The 12,657-nt window shown below is 43.1% G+C and overlaps 1 pseudogene; it reads left to right on the top strand.

Moving 5' to 3' along the window:
* Positions 10,793-12,068, top strand: LOC100624587 (annotated as a pseudogene).

Below are 12,657 nucleotides of genomic sequence, written 5' to 3'. Positions count from 1 at the left end.
CAGTCTTTAAAAAGAAGGAAATTCTGTCACATGCTATCATATAGATGAATCTTGAGGACATTATGCTAATGAAACAAGTCAGTCACAAAAGGCAAATACTGTATAATTTCACTTTTATGAGATAACGAGAGTAGTCAAACTGATAGAAACAGGAAGTAGAATGGTAGTTGCCAGGAGGTGAGGGAAGGAAAGATGGGGCATTGTTTAGCGGGAACAATTTCAGTTTTGCAAGGTTAAAAAAAGTTCTGGAGATTGGTTGCACAAAAAAATGAATACATATAACACCACTGAATCGTACACTTATAAATGATTAAGATGGTAAATTTTATGCTGTGTGTATTTAACCGCTATTTTTTAATCCAGTTTCTTTAGCCCTGCCCATGGCATGTGGAAGTTCTCAGGCCAGGCATCAGACCTGCATCACAGCAGTAACAACACAGGATCTTTAACCTGCTAGGCCACCAGGAAACTCCTAAGTCCAATAATTTATTTTATTTTATTTTATTTTATTTTATTTTATTTTATTTTTTTGGTCTTTTTGCCTTTTCTGGGGCCACTCCCGCGGCATATGGAGGTTCCCAGGCTAGGGGTCCAATCGGAGCCGTAACCACTGGCCTACGCCAGAGCCACAGCAATGTGGGATCTGAGCCGCGTCTGCAACCTACACCACAGCTCATGGCAACGCTGGATCCTTAACCCACTGAGCAAGGCCAGGGATGGAACCCGAAACCTCATGGTTCCTAGTTGGATTCATTAACCACTTCGCCATGACGGGAACTCCAATCCAATAATTTAAAGGAAGAAACAAACAAAATTCCCCAGACCAATAGAGAATCAACTTGTGCCTCCTTCTAGGTGACAAAATTGTAAGTTAATGAAGACAGCTATTGTGCTCCCACCAACCTTCTCTTTTTCAAGCCAAATGTTCACTTCGTCAGCTCATCCCTTTATGACAGGCTGCTCAGACCCTTCGTCCCCCTCCAGCGTGCTCTATTTAATACTCTCCACTTGTTGTTCAATGTTTTTCTTCAAGCTGAATTCCAAGACCTAGGACCATGATCCAAGTGCGGTCTAATCAGGATAAAATACTTAGGAACTACTCCTTCCTATAATCCAGGAGACCCTGGACTTCATCCGTGTGTTCTGAGAAGGTCATCTGCTAAAACCTGGGACTCGTTTTGTGGAAGCTACTTTCTCCATTTGGTTCAGACCTTTGAGCCTAAATAAAGAACTTTTTAATATATTTCTATGCTATGTAACTTCATGTTTTGCCTCAGCGGTGTTAAATTAAACTGAGCCACTTGCAAGAAGAATGGGAAAAAAAAAAAAAGAAAAAAAGAAAACCCATGAGAGTTCATGGTCTAAGTAAAAAGACCAAATCTGAAAGTCACATGAATCTCCCTTAGCAGCTTCTTCAGCTATTCTTCACGGGATAAATGTCAACAATGGAGCTTTATTAGATGAAGACTGAGACAGAAATACTGCACACATGACAAATTAGTTTCTTTTAGTGCGCCTGCATTTGATTGGTCGTGGCTGCCTGCCACACCGCGTTTAATTAGCAGGAATCTGAAGCCATGCGAAGGCAGAGCAGGGAAGAGTGCAGGGATAGATTTAGGGTGTCTGTCAAAGACAGAGGAGGGAGAGAGAGGGAGGTATGCCACTGACTTCCCAGCAAGGCCCCGTGGGTTTTACTGTGGTTGAATTTCTGCCAAAGATCCCATGATTGAAATCTAAAGGCTATTAGCAAGAGTGCTTCAATTGCTCTCAATTGCTGTTACCCTGTAGTCGGAAATAAAGCTAGAAAAGGAAACCTAATGTCTGTAATTCCCTCTGACTTTAAAGGACATCTGCATGGACTTGGCTGATTGTTCTATTTTGTCCCCTCCCACCCAGTTCTGAGCCAGAGTCTAAAACAGAAACAGGAAATAAAATTCTAAAGGAAGCCAAAGATAGAGAAAACATTATGATGCTATTTTTTAATTATAGATAACATAAAACGTATGTTTGTAAAAATATTCTTTCATTTTTACATGAAATTTGTATGTAGGATGTGTGGGTATAGGAAACTGTCCTCGCCAAGATAAAAAGACATATACCTTATACTATATACCATATACAAGGACATATAAAATCATTGCAGAAATGCATAGGAAAAGCAAAGACTAATCTTAATATCTTCTGTATTCCCAGCTGTTACATATTAAGATATGCAATGTATTTATACGTTATGAGGCAAACAATGGCCTCCAAGCCAAATCTGCTCTGTTGTTTGTTTTCATACAGCCTGTGAGCTGAGACTGTCTTTATATGTTCTAAATTGTTGGGAAAAAATAAAAAGAAGAATAGTTCATGACAGCTGACAAGTATACGAAATTCAATTTTGGGGATTCATAATTAAAATTTTAGTACTGGAACAGACCAACACTCATACTATCTATTGTTGCTTTTGCTCTGCGACTCTATAGATCTGAGTTACTCTGACAGTGACTGAATGGCCCACAGAGCCAAAATATTCACTATCTGACCCTTTATAAAAAAAAATGTTCTAGACTTGTGGTTGCCGAGAGGGAGGGAGAGGGAGTAGGAGGGACTGGGAATTTGGGGTTAATAGATGCAAATTATAGCCTTTGGAATGGATAAGCAATGGGATCCTGCTGCAGAGCACTGGAAACTATGTCTGGTCACTTGTGACGGAGCATGATAATATGAGAAAAAACAATGTATACATGTATGTGTGACTGGGTCACCTTGCTGTGCAGCAGAAAATGGACAGAACACTGCAAATCGGCTAAAATGTAAAAAATAGAAATCACTATAAAAAAAATGTTCTGAGACAAAGTGGCCATGATCATCTCTAGGATTTAGTTTCTTTTACAAATTTAGCATTGAGGAGTTCCCGTCGTGGCGCAGTGGTTAACGAATCCGACTAGGAACCATGAGGTTGCGGGTTCGGTCCCTGCCCTTGCTCAGTGGGTTAACAATCTGGCGTTGCCGTGAGCTGTGGTGTAGGTTGCAGACGCGGCTCGGATCCCGCGTTGCTGTGGCTCTGGCGTAGGCCGGTGGCTACAGCTCCGATTCAACCCCTAGCCTGGGAACCTCCATATGCCGCGGGAGCGGCCCAAGAAATAGCAACAACAACAACAACAAAAGACAAAAAATTTAAAAAATAAATAAATAAATAAATAAACAAATTTAGCGTTGAGACCTCTATTGTAGACCCAGAAGTAGGTAAGATTTCAAGCAACTTGGGGTTTGTACTTACCCATATAATTTTATTAGGATAAATCTTACTATAAAACAATTTAATAAATAACAGCTCAGTGTGAATGTCTCAATAAAATATAAAAATACAAATGTTATTGTAATAAAATTAAATAGTAAAATTTATTAATTAAAATATTAAATTTTAATTTTAAAAAGTATTAAACTGGGAGTTCCCATCGTGGAGCAGTGGTTAATGAATCCGACTAGGAACAACGAGGTTGCGGGTTTGATCCCCGGCCTTGCTCAGTGGGTTAAGGATCCGGCGTTGCCCTGAGCTATGGTGTAGGTCGCAGACGCGGCTCGGATCCTGTGTAGCTGTGGCTCTGGCGTAGACGGGTGGCTACAGCTCCGACTGGACCCCTAGACTGGGAACCTCCATATGCCGTGGGAACGGCCCTAGCAAAGGCAAAAAAGACCAAAAAAAATTTTAAAATTTTAAAAAAAGTATTAAAGTAAATATTGTCACAACAACCATTTTCTTTTTAAGTAGGAAACAGAGAATGGCCTAACACCTGGCATATACTAGGCATACTTGCACCAAATGTTTGCTGCATTTAATTAAATAATTCAAATCTTCCTATTTCAATTCTTTAAACAAAGCAGTTACTCCAAAGGCTATTATTTTCAGAGCTCGCTCTAGCAAAGGAGTCAGACACCATCACTTTACTTTTTGGCAGAGACGCAAATCTCAGGCAGAGGAGTGGAAAAACTTTATAGTAAAAAATAGGGAAGACTTCAGTGTGCCCTGACGGAAGGCTATTGGCATGGGAAGCTGCAGGTGGGCTAACTAGAAAGTGATTAGACATTTTTTTAAAAAAAGAAAAACTATAATGAAAAAATAAAAATCATTAAAAAAAAAAAAAAAGAAAGAAAGTAATTAGGTAGGGTGCATATTTTGCTTTCTCCAGTTGGTCTGAAGTTGGAAGTAGGGGCAAAAATTAAGGAAGCTGTCAGTTATCAATCAAGTCTTGACCATTTGGGGCCAACTGCTACAGAAGTTGTTTGGCTTTCTGGACGGGTTGCTACCGATTGAAAGTTAGAGGTATATTTTCATATGCGGTCTGTTTGTATATTAGTCTCTGAAATGCAAAAGAGTAAAATTCACTTCAATCTCACAGACATTTATAGAACCACCAAATACACACCAGGAACTCTGTCTCTGCCTCTGCATGCCGGTGTAAAAGCATGAGCAGTAAAGCTCATGCAACCTGTCCTGCATGTCTATCCTCAAGTTTCCTCAAACTCATTAAGAAAGCACAACACAGGAGCAATCTGGGAATAGACAGATTTGGGTTTCTACCTAGTTCTCACCATTTACACCATTGAAACTTTGTGCAAGTACTTAACCTTTCTCTGACCCTGACTGCTTTCACCTGCAACATAGAGATAATAACACTGTCTTCCTTAGCTGTGAAACATGACATTTTTTTATCAGTTAGGGTACAACAAGAAGCAGGTGGCACCCACCAACTGGATAGTTTGACAAAAGTTGAATAAAGAGTCTCATCTATAAAGGTGTGCACAAAATACAGAAAAACCAAGAAGGGATAGCAAAGTATGCCATGATCAGCAAGGGCAGGGGAGTGGTACGAATCCAAGGCCTGAAAGAGTAAGAGGAAGGAGCTACCCAACCCCAGAGCTGTGGTCTAGGTGACATAGTCAATCTGCAGTGTGCCTGAGAAGAATACACTCCACTTCCTCCTCTTTCGGCCCCCTCCCACCAGAGCCTCCCGCTGATCAAACCCAAATGGAAGCCAGAGGACAAAAGCCTACTGATGCAGCAAACACAGGACGACCTCCCAACATAGGGCCGCCAGTTTAATAAAAATACAGGAGCCCAGATAAATTTAAATTTCAAATAAACGACAAATAACTTTCTAATATAAATATGTCCCAAATACTGCATAATATATACTAAAAAGGTGTTTGTTGGAGTTCCCTTGTGGCACAGTGGGCTAAGGATCCAGCATTGTCACTGCAGCAACTCTGGCGGTTGCTGTGTGGAGGATTCAATCCATGGCCCAAGAACTTCCACGTGCTGCAGGGGCGGCCTAAATAATAATAATAAAATTTAAAAGTGCTTGTTTGGTAAAAATCAAATTCAACTTTAACTGCGTCTCCTGTATTTCATCTACATCCTGGGGCACAGAGCAGGAAAAAGAAGAGTGGAGGTTCCAGTGATGTTGCCGAGTCCAGTCGCTTTGTCTGCTGTGTGCAGCTACATCACTCACCTTGACTGGTCCCAAGATGGGCGCTTCTTTACATCCAATTCCGGGCGCTATGACATCCTTTAGTGGGACCTGGCTGGAAGCTGGAAGCTGCTGAAGAAGTGCTATGAAAGCCGAGACCAGGAGTGGGCCATCTACACCTGCATGCTGGCTTCCATTGTCTAGGGCGTGTGGCCAGATGGCTCCTATGGACTCGACATCAACTCCCTGCGCTGCTCCTGCAAAGAGCACGGTGGCGGTGGCCACCGACTTCTGCGACGTGCACGTCTTCCAGCGCCGGTGCGCAGGCGCCAAGGCGCCTATCCTGGTGTACGGGCATCACGGCAGCCACGTGACCAGCGTCCGGTCCACTCACGACAATTCATCTCGTCTCCGACTCAACTCCGCCTCGCTGGGCGGCAAGAAAGCCAATATCTTCCAATGGAGAGTGCTGATCCTGGGGGTGAGACCCCCTTGCAGAAACCGACCCCTGTCCCCCACTTGGTCTCTCGACCTCTGACTGCTGCCGATGCCTGCCAGAGGGAACCCACCAGCCCTGCGGCGTGACCCCGCCCCACCCAAATCCCCCAGGACCAGGGCCTACCCTTGTCCTTGACTTGAAGACATTCCCAAAAGCCTATTTCCCTGGAGGTGTGAAGGGCACCCCTGCACACACTGTATAGATCTGCTGGCTGAGCTGGGCAGCCCCAGCCTGGGCCCTGACTCTTGCCGCCTGCTGAGAGGCAACAGGCCAAAAGCAAAGTCGCAAAAATAAAAAATAAAATAAAATAAAAAGTAAAATAAATAGGAGTTCCCCGTCGTAGCTCAGCGGAAGCAAATTTGACTAGCATCCATGGGGACGCAGGTTTGATCCCTGGCCTCCCTCAGTGGGTTGGGGATCCTGCATGACTCTGGCATAGGCCAGCACTACAGCTCCAATTAAACCCCTAGCCTAGGACTCTCTTTATAAAAAAAAAAAAAAAGTAAATAAATAATAAAACAAAATAAAATTAAACACTTTACAAATGTTTTAATAAGTAAAAGGTCAAAAAAAAAAAAAAGAAAAATAGAGCTAGATGAGGGGAGGGGGGAATGAAATTTTTCAGCACATTGCCCATATGCTTTTTGTTAATAATCCTGTTCAACTGATTTCCTTTCGTCCTTATTGGTTCTGAGTTTCTCAGGCCAGACTTTGTTTCTGTAAGTACTAACTAGTGAAAAATGCCAGGCTTGGTGGTGAAAAAGAAATGTCTTCCCACCTGCAGATGAGAACAATCTCCAGGAGATATGTCTCTCCTGCATCTACAGAAAAGCATCCAGGACTCTCTGTTACCAAATTGCTTTTGCAGATGGTTTTTCTAACAAAGAAGTCTTCTAAATCACCCAGATGGTGAAAGTAAATTTTCACCTCTTAAAGTCTGTAATTTTACTCTCACCTCTTAAAATCTGATCTTTTTTAATAATGCGTTGCCCTTATAATGATATTTAAATTAATATCTGTTTTCTAGAAAGTAAACATATTTGCAAATTTTCTTTAAGCAAGCGAAAGATTGATGGCACTTTCCTTTTCTACCACATGCACAAGCTAGAATCAAACCTGCGACTCTGGCTAGATTTTTCTATTTCAATAAAGAGTTTTAACATCTGTAATAAGATTAGAATTAAGGGAGTTCCCATTGTGGCTCAGTGGTTAACAAATCCGACTAGGAACCATGAGGTTGTGGTTTTGATCCCTGGTCTTGCTCAGGGGTTAAGGATCTGGCATTGCTGTAAGCTGTGGTGTAGGTTGCAGAGGCGGCTCGGATCCTGCTCCATTTAGACCCCTAGCCTGGGAATCTCCATACGCTGCGGGAGTGGCCATAGAAAAGGCAAAAAAAAAAAAAAAAAAAAGATTAGAATTAAGAATAGTACCTGTCTCATTGTGAAAATCAAATGAGCTAATGCCTGGGAAGTAGTTAACAATTACACATAATAAAATCACTTATTCCAGACTGCCTCTCAAAATCTCAAACTAAGATTTGTGCATATGCACATTATATCAGAAGCTCAGAAGTGGAACAAAATTAGGAGGGACATTACATGTGGCCAGTGTGGGGCAGGCCCAGTGCCCAGCCCTGGAAGAGAGAAAAACCAGGCAGAGAAGCTCAGTCCCCAGGGCCTGTCCAGGAGTCTCCATCAAGGACATGAATGGGGCCCAGCAGGAAGGCAAAAACGGTGATCGACAGGCTATAACAAGCTGATACACACAAGGACAAGCTGGCAGGTCATATCTGATCACAGGACATTGGGGCTCTTCTAAAATTATCTATATGAGGTTCCCATTGTGGCTCAGTGGGTTAAAAACCTGACTAGTATCCATGAGGATGTGGGTTCAATCCCTGGCCTCACTCAGTGAGTTAAGGATCCGGCATTGCCACAGCTGCGGCACAGGTCTTATGCGGCTCAGATGCAGTGTTGCTATGGCTGTGGTGTAGGCCAGAAGCAGCTCCAGTTCAACCTCTAGCCCGGGAACTTCCATATTCCTCAGGTGCAGCCATAAAAATAGACAGACAGATAATAAAATAATCTATATGATTACAAGTTATGTTACGAACTAACACTGATTTTTAACACTCTGCAGTGTCTTTGCATCTGTTAACTTGCATTAATCTTACTTTACCATTTTTGGAGCATTTTTAGGAATTTTAAATAAACTTATCTAATGATTCTTGAGACAATGTGCTTAATAATTAATAATAGCCTTTCTTAAGCATTTTCTATATGCCAGTGGATATATTAAAAGCAGCACTTAAACAGATTCTTTAGAGCAGGGCTTCTGGTAATATCCTAGATTCAATGCCCAACTCCACAATTAGTAGCCGGGTGATGTCGGGAGGTTTTCTCATCTATTTTTCACATACTTCATCTGTGAAATGAGGGAAGATAATAAGAAATTTGCCATTGAACTTTCTATATAAAATGCCAGCCATGGTAAATATCAGCCCTTGTTAGTATAGTGTCACTATATAGTCATGCCCAAACTATATATAACACAGAGAGGTCAAGCTAGGATTAATCCTATGTTATGGACAAGGAAACAGGTCCAGGAAGGTTAAGCTACCAGTCCAAGTTTATGCAGGTTCAAACCTAGGTCTTTCTGACTCAGACCCACGCATGTTCTTAACCACTGTGCTATGTCAAACTCCCACCATTTATCAAATCCCCAGCATTTTGAAAATGACAGAATTGTTTTAGATCTGTGTACATTTACTTTTTTTGTCTATTTTTTAATGCTCGAAGATTTTTTTTTTTACCACACCCACAGCAAGTGCAAGTTCCCAGGCCAGAGATCCAACCTGCACCACAGCAGTGGTGAGCGCCACAGCAGTGACAATGCCAGATCCTTAACCTGCTGAGCCACCAGAAAACTCTTGAAGAACTTTTTTTGCCAGTTTGTCTAAAGGATTATTTATTCAGAATGGAACTAGGGTCACAACAGACTATGAAACCACTGCCTGACGACCAAAGGACGAGTCACCAGTTCTGCTGTACGAAGAGGGGGCTGGGTGCCAGCAGCCAAGAGGTGCCCAGCCGGACCAGAACAGTAAGTCAGAGCAGGAGAAGCAGCAATGCCCAACTGAGACCAGGCCATTTCCATTTCCTCCACTCCCCACAGTAACAATTAAATTCAAATATAATTATCCAGGAGTTCCCGTCGCGGCTCAGTGGTTAACGAATCCGACTAGGAACCATGAGGTTTCGGGTTCAATCCCTGACCTCGCTCAGGGGGTTAAGATCTGGCATTGCTATGACCTGCGGTGTAGGTCACAGACAAGGCTTGGATCCCGCGTTGCTGTGGCTCTAGCATAGGCTGGCAGCTGTAGCTCCAATGAGACCCCTAGCCTGGGAACCTCCATATGCCTTGGGTGCAGCCCTAAAAAGGACAAAAAAAAAAAAAAAATATATATATATATATATATATATATAATTATCCAATAACATAGAAACTGTGTTATAGAAAGGGAAAATGACTTGCCCTTTTAGTAAGTGCTATAGCAGGACTTGTACTAGAGTTTACAGTGTGGGGCATGAAGTGGAAGAAAGAAAGGAAGAAGCAGGTCACACAACCACAGAGCAAGCCTCAGAGATGACCAAGCTGGCTGCAGCTGGAGCACTGCCTCTATACCCATGAGCTCTGGGGAGCTCCGGGAGCCTTGTCTAGGTTGAAAGGAACACGCCAAAGTGGAACACACCCAAGTCCAATTGGAACATGAGCTGCTTCTAGGGTTCAAGCTGGGCGCTGTTTCCCCAGCCAGCAAAGGTAGTTCTTGGAGGAAGGAGGGAGAGAGGGAGTGTAGACAAGGGCAAAGGAAGGAGAGAGAGAGAGAGAGCAGGCTCTATGGGGACTAGACCCTGGAGTGCTGCCTAGCAACCAGAGCAAACCCTGCATGACCCCAGAGCACTACCTCAGTTCTGCAGCTGCTTCGAGGGATGCACCTTGGAAAGTACAACTCTGCACACAAGGTGAGGTCAGTGAAGCATCCAACTTCATCTACCCCGCGAACAAGTCAGGAAAAAAACTTGGGTTCTATATCAGCTGCACGTAACAGGAAAACCTGGCCAACAGCGGCTTGCCTGGCCACATGTTTTTTTCATTTTTTAAAGTTATACTATAGTTCATTTGCAATGCTGTGATAATTTCTGCTGCACAACAGAGTGATTCAGTTATACATATACGCACATCCATTCTTTTTCAAATTATCACAGAATATTGGGTCGAGTTCCCTGTGCTACAGGGCAGGTAAGGACAAATGTATTTGTTTATCTCACCTAACAAAATATCCGGAGATAGGTGGTTCCAAGTTTGTTCAGCTTTTCTGCACCTGTGTTGGCCTTCTCAGGATCACAGGTTGGCTGTCAAAGCTCCAAACATCGCCTCTTCACGCAATAACCACACAAGTAGAAAGGAAGAGAACTGGTGGGAAAGGGCCTTCTCCTAAAATAGACTTCTCTTTGATTAGGGAAGAAATAGCCCCAGAAATCATCAGACAAATGTCACTTCCTACAGCTCACTGACCAGAACCAGGTCATATACCCAGTTCCCTAAACCACTAGCAAAGAGAAATGAAATCCCATGATTAGCTTGAGCCAATTCTGATTCCTCACCAGAGGCTGGGAATTGCCTCCCAAACAAACAAACAAATTTAGCAGTTTTGTTTTGTTTTTTTGTTTGTTTGTTTTTTGTCTTTTTAGGGCCACACCTGAGGCACATGGAAATTCCTAGGCTAGGCGTGGAATCAGAGCTGTGGCCACCAGCCTACTTCACAGTCACAGCAGAACTGCCACCCAAACCAAACAAAGTCGGTCTCCTTCTTGTTTGTTTGTTTTTAAACAATATATTTTTTAGCGGGTCCCAGCAGCTCCGGCGGCGGGAGGAGCGGCAGCAGCCAGGCAGCCCAGCTTCGCGAAGGCTCTGGGCGCACCGCGGACCGCAGGCACCTGCCCCGCCGCCGCGATGCCCAAGACGAAGGTCAGCTCCGCCAAGCGGGCGGCGAAGAAGGAGCCCAAGAGGAGATCGGCGGCGAGGTTGTCAGCTACACCGGCTCCTGCAAAAGTGGAAACGAAGCCAAAAAAGGCGGCAGGAAAGGATAAAGCTTCAGACAAAAAAGCACAAACAAAAGGAAAAAGGGGAGCGAAGGGAAAACAGACCGAAGGGACCAAGCAAGAGACGAAAGACGATCCGCCTGCAGAAAACGGAGAAACCAAGAGCGAGGAGAGCCCAGCCTCTGATGAAGCAGGAGAGAAGGAAGCCAAGTCTGAGTAACACCACACGCCCAGTCCTGTCAGTGGTCCCTGCGTCCCTCCTTGTACAATCCAGAGGAACAGTTTTATCAACTATTTTGTAGATGCAACTTTTTTAGTAGCTCTAGAAACATTTTTAAGAAGGAGGGAATCCCACCTTATCCAATTTTTTAAGTGTAAATGCTCTTTCTTTAAGCGGTGAAATCATTTGCTGGTTGTTTATTTTTTGGTATAACCAGAAAATAGTGGGATATTGAATGTGGGAGGCTTTGATTGTCTTGTGTATCAGCTTAACATTCATAGATGGGGGAGCTTTTATATCCTATAATACAAAGCGTACTAAACGGCAATTTGGAATCAGTTGTGCATTTAACGTCTTGAACACTTGAAATTACGTCTCTTCCCATGTTGTTTTTGGTAGAACTGTTTCCTAAAGCAGACCAACCTTGACCTTGGGTCTCCTTGTCAGAATTTTGTGCACTCTGCAACACCTTTGGTCGTGGTAGTCCAGTTTTCCTAGTAATTTTGTTAATGTGCTGTGAAAGACTGAAATTTGAGTACGTAGTGTATATGATATTGAATTGTGAATTAGTGGGACTTATGATATACAGCATATCAACATTTGAAGATATTGGTACTTGATATCCTGTTAAGGAAAATATGCCTCCAAATTTTAAGCTGTAAAGTCACTGGAATAACTGTTGAGAAAAGAATCACAACTATATGATTTTTTTTTAGATTTTTAGTACGTATGCTAAGAATTGTTTATAAATTGAAATGTCTGTGTACTGATCCTCAAAACAACCAATAAAATCTCAGTTATGAAAGAAAAAAAACTGTATTTTTTTCATCTTTGTAGGGTCATAGCTGAGGCATATGGCAGTTCCCAGGCCAAATCTGGCATGTGGAAGTTCCTAGGCCAGGGGTCAACTCGGAGCTACAGCTGCCAGCCTACACCACAGCCATACCAATGCCAGATCCAAGCCGCATCTGTGACCTATACTACAGCTCACGGCAACACCGGATCCTTAACCCACTGAGCAAGGCCACGGATTGAACCTGCAACCTCATGGTTCCTAGGCGGATTCGTTTCCACTGCGCCACGACGGGAACTCCAGAAAAAAGATTTTTTTAATAAAAAATTTAAAAAATGAAATAAAAAACCCACAAATTTTTAAAATTGTCTCTTTAGGGCCACACCTGTGGCATATGGAAGTTTCCAGGCTAGGGGTCAAATAGGAACTGTAGCTACCAGCATTCACCACAGCCACAGCAATGCAGGATCCAAGCTGAGCCTGAGACCTACACCACAGCTCACGGCAATGCCGTATCCTTACCCCACTGAGTGAGGCCAGGGATGGAACCCCAGCCCTCATGGATACTAGTAGAGTTTGTTACCGCT

The sequence above is a fragment of the Sus scrofa genome, chromosome 18 (assembly GCF_000003025.6).
Source record: "Sus scrofa isolate TJ Tabasco breed Duroc chromosome 18, Sscrofa11.1, whole genome shotgun sequence".
NCBI lineage: Eukaryota > Metazoa > Chordata > Mammalia > Artiodactyla > Suidae > Sus > Sus scrofa.
Note: the sequence above shows the minus strand (reverse complement) of the source record. Positions and strands in the feature narration are given on the sequence as shown.